General features: G+C 39.6%; 1 protein-coding gene across 4 annotated transcripts in view; it reads left to right on the forward strand.

The window, feature by feature from the left end:
• The window catches only part of TMCC1 (transmembrane and coiled-coil domain family 1), a 221,000-nt gene that overhangs the window by 131,933 nt on the left and 72,039 nt on the right, over positions 1–17,028 (forward strand). The gene's annotated exons all lie outside the window — the stretch shown is intronic.

Below are 17,028 nucleotides of genomic sequence, written 5' to 3' on the forward strand. Positions count from 1 at the left end.
GTTTTACTGTGTAGTACCCCTGAGCTCAAATTCAGAGTGGGTTCCCTATAGGTGTGGGAAATTTTTCACACTCTCTAGAGATAACCTCTAAGTTGATAGATTTTAGAATTAAAATCTGTAACTTAGGAGTATTTTGATAGTGTTTAAAGTATTGTATCAAACCTGTGTTCTTAATGCCTCAATAAATACATCTACAATTTAAAATTTTTTGCTCTTTCATTTAATTGGACCTGAGATGATTACAGAATCCCTTGGAGCCCCAAATAGTTACCAACCTCAGGCAAAATTGTTTGCTTGCCAAGGACAGAATGTTTCCCTTTAATAATATAAGGGAAATGAAAGTTCCATTTTGCACCAAAAATGTAGTGCAGGATAGGTCCATTTGAATTCATGACAAACATAATAAAATGAGAAAGTAAAGAGTATGTTGGCTAAAATAATTCTTTGGTAATTATCACCTTATAGAAAGACCTTTAATTGCTAAAGGAAAAGGCAGGCAAAATACTCTTTGTTGCTTCTGATCCAGGCAGAGTTTCTGATTAATAATAAAGAGCATTTCAAAATAAATTTTGCAGTTTTGTTCCCCTCTTTAAATCAGTATAACTTAATATGCCATAAGAAGAAAAGTGGTTTAATTATTCTTGGTTTATTTTTACCCCTGGTCAAGAGTAAATATGTGAAACTTTACATCATTTCCAGAGATTAGTGTAAGAACATAAGTGAATGAGGTCTAATCTAGACTGCTTTATAAAAGAATCATATTTGGCACAGAGATGTGAAGTACTTGAAAGAAGAAAGGACAACATTCCCAGCTCTTACCCCTGGTTCAAAAATCCGTCACATCCATTACCATTCACTTGTCTTTCCTCCCCTACTAGACTGTGAACTCTGTGAGGTCAGAAATGAGTCTGACTTCTCTGTTTATCCCCAGTGAATGCAGGGATGAATCGGGAGTCTCACCCTAGCCATACTGACAAGCTTCTGTTTAGCCTCAGGCAAGTCATAGTACAGCTATGTCCTTATGCCTGTTTTCAAAAGGATTAAAGAGAAAATCATAGTCTCTTAGAGATGGAAGAGACCTTAAAGAGTACATAATCCAACCCCTTATTTAGTGGATGAAAAAATTCTGCCTGCCTGGCTCTTCTAAATGTGAGAATAGAAATCCTTTGAACTAAATAAATAGCCGTGTTATATTTTATCCTGATTTTCTCTTGTGGGATAGATTAATTTCATTTGGGACTGTGGTGTAAAGCCTTAAACCAGATCCGTTTTCCTTTGCAATTTAGTCCTCAAATCTTATTCTTGAGTTAGAAAAAGAATGGCTGGTTTAAGTTTCTCAGGGCAGAGGACAATAGGAGAGGGAAAGAAACATCTATTCAGTAGGATTTATGATAAATCAAAACAAAATACCTAAACCTAGTTTCTTAAATCATTTATCTCTCACTAGGCACCTCTCACTAAACTTTTTTTTTTGTTTTATAATAAACTCATGGACACATTAAGGTCCTTATGTCTAAATATGTGGGCATTAAAAAAAATGATTTTCAGAAGTTGTTTAGATTTGGGGACTTTAAAATTTTACTTTGTAATGAAATATCTTCAAACTTATGAGGAAGAGCTGTGTCTTGGCATCTATTATAACAAACCCCAAGTGAACTGAAATATTTATTTATTCTTAAAATTAGGGAGTGATTATTTGCTTTTCAAAAGAAGGCTTCACTTTAAGAAAATATCCAAAAGAAGTACTTATATGTGCTACAGTGACAATGAACCTTAAAAATATGTTTAGGAAAAAAAGCCAGTTACAAAAGACTACATATTGTATGATTCCATTTATATGGAATATCCAGAATAGGCAAGTCTATAGAGACAGAAAGTAGATTCGTGGTTACTTAGGGCCAGGAGAGATGGGGGAATAGGAGGGTGATGGCTAAGGGGTACGGGGTTCCTTTTTGAGGTGAGGAAGATGTTGTAAGATTAATTGTGGTGATGGGTGCACATTTCTGTGAATATAAAGAAAATCATTGAATTGTACACTTTATTTTATTATTATTATTATTTTTTTTTTGCGGTACGCGGGCCTCTCACTGCTGCGGCCTCTCCTGCTGCGGAGCACAGGCTCCGGACGCGCAGGCTCAGCGGCCATGGCTCACGGGCTTAGCCGCTCCGCGGCATGTGGGATCTTCCCGGACCGGGGCACGAACCCGTGTCCCCTCCATCGGCAGGCAGACTCCCAACCACTGCGCCACCAGGGAAGCCCTGAATTGTACACTTTAAATGGGTGAACTATAATGATGTGTGAATTATATCTCAAAGTGATTTTTAAAAAAATATTTATCGGGGGCTTCCCTGGTGGCGCAGTGGTTGAGAGTCCGCCTGCCGATGCAGGGGACACGGGTTCGTGCCCCGGTCCGGGAAGATCGCACATGCCGCGGAGCGGCTGGGCCCGTGAGCCATGGCCGCTGAGCCTGCGCGTCCGGAGCCTGTGCTCCGCAATGGGAGAGCCCACAACAGTGAGAGGCCCACATACAGCAAAAAAAAAAAAAAAAAAAAAAAAAAATGTTTATTGAATTGTTTAGTGAACATTGTTACAGCATCTAAATAACCATTTGATTTTTTGAGAATAATGGCTAGCATTTGTTTATTGCCTATTATGTGCCAGGCATTGTGCTAAATACTTGAAAACCTACATTTTCTTACATTAGGTGTTAGTTTCCATACAGCTTTTCAGCAACACAGTCATCTTTGTATTCTCCATGCATACTAGCACAAAGCCTTACAAAATGCCCTAGGCTCAAAACATTTGGATGAATGACTGTATGTATGAATTTATGAACGAATGAATTTAGCACTCTGGCTTGGCATCCCAGGACATCAGAGTTTTGATTTCTCCTTTTCTGTTTGTCAGTCTAGTCTCAGACCTAGCAAACAGTTTTAGCTCACATAGGGATTAATGATTGTATCAAATGGAAGAATTATTCTGATTTGCTTTTGCCGTTTCCACAGAAGTAAAGGAAGAAGAGGGCATTTATTGCATTGCCCTCCTTCCGTTTGTTCCGTATTTTGAGTAGTCAGCAACCCATCTTTAGCTTTCAGTCTTTATATTTACTTCTGGAAGGAGTGGTTTAATCTTCCTGCATATCTTTTAAGGAGAACACTAGCCCAAACAAATTTGGCTTCAAGTATGCCTGAATCAGAGTCCAGGAAAATGCCTCTCAAAATCTTCTACATAGGTGATATTTCTATTTTTTTGTTTCAGTTTCAGAATAGAAATGAGATTCCCAAACTCTTACAGTGAAGGTCACAATTTCTTCTTACTTTTAGATAGTTGAATTAGGATAATTAGTTGGATGCTGACTAAATACACGAATAATATAGTTCAGCTCTGCAACCCAGGACCGTCTAGAATCCTGATGACCTCATATCCTGGTAGAGATTGCTCTAATACTGTAATATCTATATTCCTTCGAATTCTGGGTCAACTAGAAGGTGCCTCTCTCCACAGCCTATGCTGATAATTACTGAATTATGAGAAATTACAGTTTTATTCATTACTCCTAGTTAATCCAAACTTGCCAGTCTTTTACACGTCACTTATTAAGAGTCAGGTAAACTTTTCCTTTTCTAGAATTCTAAGAATCTTGCATACTACGATGATGATTATAAAGCCCTCTGTCTTAGTCCATTCAGGCTGCTATACCAGAAAAAAAAACATAGACTGGGTGGCTTATAAACAATAGAAATTTATTGCTCACAGTTCTAGAGTCTGGGAAGTCCAAGATTAAGTGCTAGCAGATTCAGTTTCTGGTGAGAGCTTGCTTCCTCATATTCGGGGATCTTCTTACTATAACCTTAAATGATGAAAGGGGCAAGGAAGCTTTCTCTGGCCTCTTTTTAGTGCTGCTTTTGTAAGGACACGAATTTCACTCATGAAGGTTACACCATCATGACCTAATCACCTCCCAAAGACCCCCCCACCTCCTAATACCATCACTTTGGGGTTTAGGGTTCAACATATGAATTGGGGGGGACACAAACACTTAGACCATAGGATCTCTCCCAGTTCCCACCCCGATAATTATTTTTATAAGAAAGTTATTTGCCAATAAATACTGGATCTTATGCTGAAAAATACCAATATTAAAAGCATTCTTTTCTACCCATTACTTCTTTTTTTCCTCTCCATTTCTTAGAGTTTTAAAGCAGTTATTTTTCATAACAGGCTCATAACCATTTCATCACTTATTATAAGACTCGTGCCTGATTTATTTTTTTTATTGAAGTATAGCTGATTTACAGTGCTGTGCCAATCTCTGCTGTACAACAAAGTGACTCAGTTATACACATATAGACATTCTTTTTTTTATATTCTTTTCCATTATGGGTTATCACAGGATATTGAATATAGTTCCCTGTGCTGTACAGTAGGCCCTTGTTTATCCATCCTATATATAATAGTTTACATCTGCTAATCCCACACTCACAGTCCTTCCCTCTCCCACCCCCCCTCCCCCTTGGCAACAACAAGTCTATTCTCTATGTCTTTGAGTCTGTTTCTGTTTTGTGGATAGGTTCATATGTGTCATATTTTAGATTCAACATATGAGTGATATCATATGGTATTTGTCTGACTTACTTCACTTAGTATGATAATCTCTAGTTGCATCCATGTTGCTGCAAATGACATTATTTCATTCTTTTTTATGGCTGAATAGTATTCCATTTTATATATATATATGTACCACATCTTCTTCATCCGTTCATCTGTCAATGGACATTTAGATAGTTTCCATGACTTGGCTATTGTGAATAGTGCTGCTGTGAACATAGGGGTGCGTGTATCTTTTTGAATTATAGTTTTGTCCAGGTATGTGCTCAGGAGTGGGATTGCTGGATCATTAAAACTCTTGCTCTGTGTCATAAAATTCATCTGTTTTTAAGTAGAGGCCCAGGTTTTTGTTTTGTTTCCTGAGTATTTGAAATTTTGGAATTGAATCAGTAGTACAGTGTTGCAGGCTGCAACTTTTATCCACCTTTCACCTAAAATGGACCAAGCCAACCAGAGATAATTTAAAAATTATTTATTCCAAAAAATATTTTGGAATATCTGAAAAGAATGATTTCTTTTGTGCTTGAATTGCTAAATGATTTGTAATTCCATTTGCAGTTTTTTTTAAATTTCTGCTGTGATTTTTAAAAAATAAATTTACTTATTTATTTTTGGCTGTATTGGGTCTTCGTTTTTGTGTGAGGGCTTTCTCCAGTTGTGGTGAGCGGGGGCCACTCTTCATCGCGGCGCACGGGCCTCTCACCGTCGTGGCCTCTCCCGTTGCAGAGCACAGGCTCCAGACGTGCAGGCTCAGTAGTTGTGGCTCACGGGCCCAGTTGCTCCGCAGCATGTGGGATCTTCCCAGACCAGGGCTTGAACCCGTGTCCCCTGCAGTGGCAGGCAGATTCTTAACCACTGCGCCACCAGGGAAGCCCCCATTTGCAGTTTTCACCCCCACCTATTGATTACAGTTCTGCCTGCAGGAACTGTATCAGCCTACTTTCCCTTTAGCATCTCATGAATTATTATTATCATAAGGAAGTGAGAAGTTTGACCATTGTTGTCACAACCCAACTGAAAGGAAGCACTTAACCATATAATGGCATTGGGGAAATTGTCATAGCCTTGATGAAGGGAAACTTTGGTTCAACATTTAATTTACTATGATAGCTGGTCATGTTTAAAGCCTGAAGAGAGAATGTTTTGTAATCTTTATATTGAGGCCTAGAAAATCACCAGGTTTTTGTGCTTTCAACTGATCAGCAGTGGAGGCTGAGTAATGATGCTACCCTGCTAGGTATGGCAAACAGCAGAGATGGTAAACATTACAGAGTTAAAAGAAAAAGAAAAAATTCCAGTTTTAAAAGAATCCGTGTTAGTTTTTATGTATGAGAAGAGAAAAGTTGCTCATCATATTTTGCTTTTACTTTTTTTGTCTACCAGGAAGACTTCGACTTAAACTTTAGGTCTAGTTTTAGCAAATGCTGTAATAATTAGTCTAAGTTTATGAATTATTTCTCTACTTACTTATATGGTAGTACATATTTACTTATCCTTGTTTCAATTGTCTTGTTTTGCTTCTTTTTTAGAAAATATTTATTTATTTGGCTGTTCTGGGTCTTTAGTTGCGGCACGCAGGATCTTCGTTGCAGTGTGCGGAATCTTTTGGTTGCTGCACGCAGGCTCTTGGTTGCGGCATGCAGGATCTAGTTCCCTGATGGGGCATCAAACCTGGGTCCCCTGTATTGGGAGCGCAGAGTCTTGAGGACTGGACCACCAGGGATGTCCCTGTTTCTTATTGTAAACCATCTTTAAAAATATTTTTTAAGAACTGGGTTGGGGGCTTCCCCAGTGGTGCAGTGGTTAAGAATGTGCTTGCCAATGCAGGGGACACGGGTTTGAACCCTGGTCCTGGAAGATCCCACATGCCACGGAGCAACTAAGCCTGTGTGCCACAACTACTGAGCCTGTGCTCGAGAGCCCACGTGCCACAACTAATGAAGCCCGCGCGCCTAGAGCCTGTGCTCCGCAACAAGAGAAGCCACCGCAATGAGAAGCCCACGCACTGCAACGAAGAGTAGCCCCCACTCACCACAACTAGAGAAAGCCCGTGCGCAGCAACAAAGACCCAATGCAGCCAAAAATAAATAAAATAATTTAAAAAATTACAAGAGGGAGGAGATATGGGGATATACGTATATGTACAGCTGATTCACTTTGTTATACAGCAGAAACTATCACACCATTGTAAAGCAATTATACTCCAATAAAGGTGTTAAAAAAATCATTGTGCCATAAAAAAATTGAACTGTAGGGAAAATAAACTATTTATAAAATAAAATAAAACAGAGAGGGTGGGTAACTGAGGAACCTGTAAAAATTCATTTTTAAGAATCCTTTTGCAGCCTGCATTAATGGAGCATGCGTTCAGGGTTAAATTTATATTTTAGATTAGGCTTCAAGTATATGAGGGATTAGCATTTTATTGAATGCCTGTTATGTGCCTTGAAGAAAAAGCTCTCATACATTAATTCATTTCATGCTCACAGCATTTATACAAAGTAAATATTATTCCTGTTTTACTGATGAGGAAACTGAGACTGAGATTCAAAAAGCTTGCCCAAGTTTACAAAACAAAGTAAGAAAGTAAGTAGGTGTTCTTTCTGCTCCTCCATACTATTATCTCCAACTGAGTACTGGTGATGTACTGGGCATTGCACAGATGCTGTTGCCACAGTGTTGAAAACAGCTGACACTTGCCCCTGTCCCGCTCTCTCAAAAAGAAGGTGAGGGGACTAAGTATATAGAATAATAAACCTGGTGTGATTTCATCTAATTTTAAAACTAGTGAGAATGTAAGTATGTCAGATATTCCTTACAGTGGTCCATTTTCTCTTTTAAGAATGCTGGGAATGCTTTATTGAATTTCCTTAGCCTTCCAATATCCTTATGGAAAAAACATTTATTATACAAATGCACAAGTAGTGTTGAGTGTAATTATGATTGTCTCCTTATCATCGAGTTTATTAGTGGAATCACTTTAGGACCAAGTTTCCTAACACTTGATATTACACAGTAGTCATCAGTCTGCATATTATTGAAAATTAAAACAGTTTTTAAAGCTACATGTATATTCATTAAATCTTCTCTAAGAGTACTTAATTTCTTTTCCTCCCTTTCAGGGATTTAAAAAATAGACAAAAAGAAGAGAGGTTCAACCATGTCCGTCTCTTTGGGTAGCGAGGACATGCTTTGTGCTCCTGAAGTGGAGAAAGAGAGACCAATACCCTTAGGATCCAGAACATCTGGCAACGCTGCCCTAGAGGCTACACACCACAACTGTAGATGTACAAGGTTTCCCATCAGGGCATTTGCTTTGAAGGGGGAGGATTCTTGTGGCAACAACTAGGGTTAGAGAAATGTGAAGCTGCTCTTGGAAGAGGTTGAGCTACAGAGTGAAGTGCTCGGCTTTGGCACTGTGGCTGAGAAGCTGTTGGTGTTACTCTGATTATAAGCTCACAAGAGAAAGTGTGGAGTTGGTGCAGGACATGACAACAAAATGTTTTATAATCTCATCATACAAGCCAAAGAGAAGAGTGAGTTTCAAGAAATGTGAATGCGTGTTTAAAACTGTTGGGAAATTTTTTTCTCTGTTTTTTTTGTTTTTGTTTTTGTACTCCTGAATAGAAGAATTTTCCTACGAGATGAGTGTCTCCAGCGCTAATAGCTGGTACCTTGAAATCTAGTTTAATTTGATTTAACACAGGACAGTGAAGTGTGTGTTTTCTAAGAAATTTTATTCTCTTTATATTGTGTGATAATGAGGAAGTCTTGAAGATTCGTGCTGTGTTCTAAATGATTACCAAAAATTATCATACAAGTTGAAAGCACAGATAGGCTTTCTTTATAGGCTGGAAAAACCCAGGTGCAAATCCCTTCTTCTTTACTTATCAGTTCTGTTACCGTGAGCAAGTTTCTTATCCTCTCAGCTTCATCTTTGAGTTGAAGATGGTGGTGGTAACAACTTCCTCCTAGGGCTGTTATGAGATTATACTGAATATGTGTAAAACTCTCAATATAGTAGTATACTAAGATTACATAATATGCTATTCTTATTTTTTTTAGAAAGTGGTAAAGATAAATGGGTTGTCTCAACTTAAAAATACTTGATTTTCTAAAAACTTCTGCAACAAGCCAGCCTCATTGCCACCTTCTACCTCTTTCCCTGAAGTTGCTACAAGAGCTCTCTCACCTTTAGATACCTACTTGGTACCACTGTTAAAGTTACAAGGTGAAATCAAGGTTTAAATATCTTATCAGCGACGTTAGCATCCATTTTGCACCTAATTTAATTAGGTACTTGGAACACAACATTAGTCATATTTACTCTAGAGATTTGGATAATTTCAAAGAAGCTTTTTTAAAGTCATACTCTTTGGTGTCACTAGAATTAAAGAGGCTTTTCACTGTGAACAGCTTCATTATAGATGCTGTTATGACTGTAATTGTTTTTTAAAACACATGAAACTTGGCAGTGGAAACCTACCAAAGTACAAGAAAAGCTTTGATTTAGGTTTTATGAAACAGTGAAAGTATTTTTTAAAACCTGAATTTTAAATAAGTTAATAAAATAAGTTAATAAATAGCAACCAGGTTGTGAGTTTTAAGTTTTTCTTAGAGTTTAGAAACTGAACTCAAAAATGCCTCTCTCACCCTCCATTATCTATGTTTTTATTTATTCATTTATTTATTCATTCATTTATTTATTGCCTGCACTGGGTCTTCGTTGCTGCGCATGGGCTCTTTTCTGTAGTTGGAGTGAGCGGGGGCTACTCTTGTTTGCAGTGCGCGGGCTTCTCATTGTGGTGGCTTCTCTTGTTGCGGAGCACAGGCTCTAGGCATGCGGGCTTCAGTAGTTGTGGTGCATGGGCTTAATTGCTCCGAGGCAATTAAGATCCGAGGGATCTTCCCGGACCAGGGATCAAACCCATGTCCCCTGTGTTGACAGGCGGATTCTTAACCACTTCACCACCAGGGAAGTCCCTATCCATGTTTTTGAAGCTATGATCAAGATTTTTTTCTTTATTAGGGCAGTGCATTTTGCAGACCATTTAGCCTATTTACCAGTTTTTATACACTGAGCGAAACATAATACAATTAATTTCCTTGGTCTGCACCATATAATAAAAAAGTAAATGTAACTAACTCAGTGCCTATCACAATATCTGGCTCAGAGTAGGTATTTTATTATTCATTGGTGAAATGCTGTGAGAGTTGGGAAAAGGATTTCCTCAAAGGGAACTCAGAGAAAGCGTCATGGGAGCATTGGCATTTGGGCCTTTAAGATCATGGTGATCTCGGATACAGAGAGAGTCAGAAGGGCATTCCAGGATGAGAGGTTCAGGAGCCAAGGCCCAATGGTGATGGGGACCATGGTCATGTATACATTGTGGACAAACCAGCCGGGTCTTTGGAGCTGCTGTCACAAGGTGAATCTAAAGACGTAGGAGCAAACATGCAGCTAGCGAGGTAGCCACCGTCCTTTAGGATAGGTAGAATAAACTGAAGCCTGTCCCTTGGGATTTGGCTTGTCATTTGAAGTAGGCCCCTCTATGAGAACATCGAAGATAGATGGAATAGCAAAGGTAACCAAGTGGCTTACCTTCTCTGAGCCTTAATTTCCTCATCTTTAAAAATGAGGCCAATGAATAAGTAGAGTGTGGGGTATTTGGAGGATTCAATGAAGTAATGTATATGAAGAGCCTAGTACTTCGAAGGTCACTATTCTTTTGGTGGTTATTGATAGTAGTAGTTGTATATATTATATATGTTTATATATACATACATATATATTTTAAAATTTTTATTTAGTTAGTTATTTGTTTTTGGCTGCGTTGAGTCTTCGTTGCTGCTCACGGGCTTTCTCTAGCTGCAGCGAGCGGGAGCTACTCTTCGTTGCGGTACGCAGGCTTCTCATTGCGCTGGCTTCTCTTGTTGCAGAGCACAGGCTCTAGGTGTACAGGCTTCAGTAGTTGCAGCACGTGGGCCCTAGAGCGTACGGGCTTTGGTAGTTGCGGCACATGGGCTCAGTAGTTGCGGCTCGCAGTCTCTAGAGCGCAGGCTCAGTAGTTTTGGTGCACGGGCTTAGCTGTTCCCCAGCATGCGGGATCTTCCCAGACCAGGGATCGAACCTGTGTTCCCAGCATTGGCAGGCGGATTCTTAACCACTGTACCACCAGGGAAGTCCCGAAAGTAGTAGTTGTAATGAAAATAGTAACATGTTGTTTGGGATGAAAAGACATTTCGTTATCCAGAAGAATCAATGGTGCATTACAGCGCCACAGCTTTATGAGTATTTCTAATTCCGGTGTCAGTCACATATACTTCACAGTGCCATTTGTGTAATGTAAATACAACTTTGTTTTTCTTATTTCATGATAAAATTTTCTACTCTGAATACTTTATGTAACAGTAGAGGAGTAGCTGCATATTCCAAAGATTCACCATAATAGATACCATGAAGTACAATGACACTTTGCTACAGAAGCCTTTTATAGGAATGTTTAATTCTTTTTTTATCCCTTATCCCACCCTCCCTAGAGTTCTCAACTGCTCATTAAGTTCAAATTTGTGCAAACTACAAGAAAATCTTTCTAAGAGAGTTGATTCAGCCAAGAATTTTATCATAAGAGACTTCAGAGATGAGGAAACTGGGGCTAATTTAGATTTGTCTGCACAGGTTATTTGTGCTAAAACTGGGATTGAGTCTGTTTTCTTCTTTCCCTGGCTAGGACTCTTTCTTTGATATATACCATGCTGTCTGTAATCAAGTACATCTATGCAGTAAACCTGTATTGATCTTAAGAGTTGGGGTGGCTGAGGAGGGCACAAGTCCTGTTAGAAGCATTTCATCAAGGAATGATTTTTAAGTTTTAACAGCTTTTCAACAAGTTTTAACAGTTTTTTAAAAGTATTATCACATACTATACAATTCACCCATTGAAGCTCTACAATTCTATGATTTTTACCTTATTCAGAGTTTTGCAACCATCACCACAATTAATTTTAGAACATTTTTATTACCCAAAAAAGAAACCCCATACATCTGCCCAATCTTCCCATTCACCCCAGCCCTAGGCAACCACTAATCTAGTTTCTGTCTCTATATATTTGCATGTTCTGGACATTTTATACAAATCAAATCACAAAATATATGGTCCTTTGTGACTAGCTTCTTTAATTTAGCATACTGTTTTCAAGATTATACTGTGTGGGGCTTCCCTGGTGGCACAGTGTGGTTGGGAGTCCACTTGGCAATGCAGGGGACACGGATTCAAGCCCTGGTCCAGGAAGATCCCACATTGCTGCGGAGCAACTAAGCCCATGCGCCACAACTACTGAGCCTGCATTCTAGAGCCCACGAGCCACAACTACTGAAGCCCCTGCACCTAGAGCCTGTGCTCCGCAACAAGAGAAGCCACCGCAATGAGAAGCTCGCGCACTGCAACACCCACACACTGCAAGAGTAGCACCTGCTTGCTGCAGCTAGAGAAAGCCCCGCACACAGCAACGAAGAACCAACACAGCCAAAAATAATAAATAAAAACAAATTTATAAGATTATACTGTATGTTGTATATCAGTATTTCCTTATTATTGCCAAATAATATTCAATTATATGGATATATCACATTTTATATATTCATTCATCAGTTGATGGACATTTGAGTTGTTTCTACTTTTTTGATACAATGAATAATGCTGTTGTGAGTATCTGTGCACAAGTTTTTGTACGGACATTTGTCTTTATTTCTCTTGGGCATGTACCTAGAAGTGGAATTGTTGGATCATTTCATAACTCTGTTTAATCATTTGAGGAACTGCCAGACTGTTTACCAAGGGACTGCACCATTTTACATTCCTACCAGCAGTCTATGAGGGTTCCATTTTCTCTACATTCTCACCAATTCTAGTTATTGTCTGTCTTTTTTATTATCGCCATCCTAGTTAGGTGTGAAGTGGTATCTCATTGTGGTTTTGATTTGCATTTCGCTAATGGCTAATGATGTTGAGCATCTTTTCATGTGCATATTGGCCATTTGTCAGTCTTCTTTTGAGAAATGTCTATTCAGGTCCTTTGCCCATTTCTAAATTGGGTTTTCTCTCTAATATTTAGTTGTAATGGTTCTTTATATATTCTATGTACAAGTCCCTTATAATGCTTATGAGTTGCAAAAATTTTTTCCCATTCTGTGGGTTGTCTCTTCAATTTCTTAATGGTGTTCTTTGAAGTTTGGTCTGTCTTATCTATTTTTTTTCTTTTGTGGCATATGCTTTTGGTGTCATATCTAAGAAACCATTGACTATATCCAAGGTCATGAAGATTTACACCCATGTTTTCTTCTAAGAGTTTCATAGTTTTAGGTCTTACATTTAGATCCTCGATTCATTTTGAGTTAATTTTTGTATATTGTATGAGGAAGAGTCCAAATTCATTCTTTTGCATGTTGATAGCCACTTGTCCCAGTATCATTTGTTGAAAAGACTATTGAGTTGTCTTGGCAAAGGAAATGATTCTTAAGCTTTGCTTTAAAAGGAGAGATGTAAATGGCAGAAATGAAAGAATTCTGATCTGGCTTCTAGGTAAATTATGTGAAGAGTGTGAGGTCAAGATATTTAGACCAGGGACTTCCCTGGTGGTCCAGTGGATAAGACTCCACGCTCCTAATGCAGGGGGGACTTCGATCCCTGGTCTGGGAACTAGATCCCACATGCATGCCACAACTAAGAAGTCTGCATGCTACAACAAAGATCCCGCGTGCCACAACTAAGACCTGGCACAGCCAAAAAAATAATAAGTAAAATAAATATTTAAAAAAAAGATATTTAGATCAGAGAGTCCTTTCCCCATGGCAGACCGTTGGAAACCGTAAGTAATAGATGAGACATCTGCTGAGGAGGAATTACAGTATTGGAATTACAGAGTTAAGTTGTAGTGTTAGAAGTCTATCAAGAAATGACCTGATGGTCTTAACTTCTTTTGTTGAAATAAGTCATGGAATCTTCAGTTACTAAGATGAATGTACAGAGAAGCTTTGAGGGAACTTTAAGTATGCAAAAGCTGCTGTAAATTTCTAAGATAAAGAAAGCCAATGTAGAAAAAATAAATGACAGAGCTAGAGCATGAGAAATATTATTTATAATTTTATTTCCTCCAAGTAAACACAGAAGCACAGAAATGGATGCAAATAACTGAATGGCAAAATAGTGAAAAGAATGTTAGTGAAGGCAGAGGACGCCTGTACTAGCGGGTGGCAGGAGCCAGGAGCCGGGACCCGGGACCCCAGCGCTCCTGCTTTAGTGGTTGCAGGATGTGGGCGCCTCCCAGGGCCGAGAGGAGCTGAACAGCCGCATCCTGCTGGCCAAGGAACTCGTCATCACAGACAGCAGCGCAAACCAACCCCAACCCCACCTTGACTGGGCTCTGAACTTGCACCACCGCCCCCATCACCCAGACCTCGCTGCCAGGCTCGGATCTTCCTGGTCCCACTCATGTCACAGACACAAAGCCAAGGCAAGCCCTCCCTGCCCGCCTCCCTGCCACTGGCACTGGAAAGAGAGTCCCGATGGCCACACAGAAAAAACGGAAAGAGAAACGGGTGCCATGAGTAACAGAAAATCAGTGTGGGTTTTTTTTTTGTGGGTTTTTTTTTTTTTTTTTTTTTTGCAGTATGCGGACCTCTCACTGTTGTGGCCTCTCCCGTTGCAGAGCACAGGCTCCGGACGCGCAGGCTCAGCGGCCATGGCTCATGGACCCAGCCGCTCCGCGGCATGTGGGATCTTCCCGGACCGGGGCACGAACCCGTGTGCCCTGCATCGGCAGGCGGATTCTCAACCACTGCGCCACCAGGGAAGCCCCAAAAATCAGTTTTTAAAAGGTGCTTTAGGGCTTCCCTGGTGGCGCAGTGGTTAAGAATCTGCCTGCCAATGCAGGGGACATGGGTTTGAGCCCTGGTCCGGGAAGATCCCACATGCCGCGGGGCAGCTAAGCCCGTGCGCCACAACTACTGAGCCTGCACTCGAGGGCCTGTGAGCCACAACTACTGAGCCCACCTGCTGCTACTGAAGCCCGCGCGCCTAGAGCCCATGCTCCGCAACAAGAGAAGCCACCACATGAGAAGCCCGCACACCGTAACGACAAGTAGCCCCTGCTCGCCACAACTAGAGAAAGCCCACGCAGCAACGAAGACCCAACACAGCCAAAAATCAATTAAAAAAAAAAAAAAAAAGAATGTTAGTGAAGAGTCAGAATTGCTCCATTCTAATCCTAACCTACACTAGTTATGTAACCTTGAGTAAGTCAGCCTTTAGAATAGTAGCTGATAGGGACTTCCCTGGCGGTACAGTGGTTAAGACTTCACCTTCCAATGCAGGGGGTTTGGGTTCCATCCCTGGTCAGGGAGCTAAGTTCCCATGTGTGCTTCAGGGCCAAAAAACCCAAAACATAAAACAGAAGCAATGAAGTAACAAATTCAATAAAGACTTTAAAAAGGGTCCACATCAACAACAACATCAACAAAATTTTTTTTAAAAGAATAGTAGGTGCTATTTACAGAAGCCCTACCATATTCCAGACCTTGTGCAAGCCTCAACCTCCTTTTTTGTAAAATGGAGATTATATTGAATTAATTACTTTGAAAACTTCCGTAAAGAGCCATGTACATAGAAGAGATAATTCTTGAAATTTGGTTTTATTCACTGTAGTAGTAGTAGCATCTGATAGTATGTGTCAGTGCTCAAAACAATTCTGAAGGGTGTGATGTATTCTTATTTTGATGAAGAAACTGATGTTCAGTGGTTATGAAAGTTGCACAGTCAGTAATCAGTAGAGTCATGATTCTAATCCAGTTCTGCATGATTTCTTTATACCACCTTGACTTTGTCTTGAAAGACAGTAGATCCTGGTGGGCAGAGGAGGGGGAAGGAATAGGAGAGCACCAGTGAGATTTAATTTATTATATATGAAAGCTTAAGATGTAATTCCAAAGGGATGATTAGTCCTGAGATTGGTGATCTCAGTGGTGAGGTGGAACACTACCATGTGTTGATAATAAGGTCATAGGTATATCCCATTTGATTAACTTGTAAGTCCCAGAAGAGCTAAATGTTATGAAGCACAGTCATATAATAGTTTATCCATGTGTCTTCTGGAATCTTGGACATTTTTCTTCAGGAGACAGAGGGAAGACAGAACACTGGTGAGGTAATGAAGTCTGAGTGGAAAGCAGAGGTGAGTACAAGAGGCCAAAATAGTACTATAGTTTGTGGAGATGGGTAGACTTTGCTTTGAACCAAGAGGATGTCACTTCTTAGAATTAATTCTCGTATTCATACCCTTTGAAGACCCTTCTCACCCCACCAATAAAGTGTCTATGATTAATTTCCAAATATGGAACTAAGCAGGTCTTGAGTGCTTCATAACTTTGATCTCTCAGCTCTTTTTACACTTCTTATCCTTCCCATGGTTTAGTTGAGAAATATTATTTGGAAATATAAGACTAATAGACCAGAAAAAGAGTACAGAAAGACCGGAAAAGAATACAAGAGCAGAACAGTTTTTATTCATTGATTTATCCTGTGCCATTTTCTTCTTGACAACAAGTACAAAGTTCAAGCTTTAGTTGTCATCCTGCTGCTGCTGCTGCTGCTACTAAATTAACAAGCAGTAGACATGCTTCTCTTTGATGCAGTTTATCTGTTGGAGATGTCATCAGCTGGCACAGGGGAAGCAAAGAACTTTGAACTCTCATTCTGATTTGCAAACTTTCAGTTTCTGCATAGAAATCCATGGTGAATGGTGTCTATGAGAATAGATCCGTGATGCAAATATGAATAGGAAAGGTAGCTAATATACATTGGGCTCATGCTTTATGTGAGGCAGTCTGAAGCACTTGAAGAGGAAGTAAGAGTCTCAGAAATTACGAAGGCCTGAGTTGTTTTCATTAATACTGCTGTGCTTCTCAGAAATGGCAGAACTGGGATTCAGAAGAAAACTTGAGAGACATTTGAGAGAAAGCTGATGCTGTGTGCTAATTTTGCATTTGCATGTGTGTGTTCACGTGTTCCATCACTCTGAAAGACTGCCTTGGTAGTCACACCTAACCCCACCATTAATCCATAATTCATAATTCATTCTTTTCACCATAGTTTTATCTTTTTGAGAATGATAAAAGGATTGGGTCACTTTTGGTCTAGAGTAAAACTTTCATAATGTAAGGGGGACCACAAAATGTAAAGGATTATATACATTGTCCTATGTTTTCTCTTGACAGAAATTCCATCTTCTGGTTCCTTTTTCTATTTGGGACCTTTTTTGTGTGTTCCCCTTATTTCAGGGAAGAATTTCTAACAGTACAGTTGTATACATTCTTGGTGACCTAAAAAGAAACAATAATATGCATTAGGTTCGTAGCAACCTCT

This window comes from Mesoplodon bidens (genome assembly GCF_964165515.1).
Source record: "Mesoplodon bidens genome assembly, chromosome: 10".
Classification (NCBI taxonomy): domain Eukaryota; kingdom Metazoa; phylum Chordata; class Mammalia; order Artiodactyla; family Ziphiidae; genus Mesoplodon; species Mesoplodon bidens.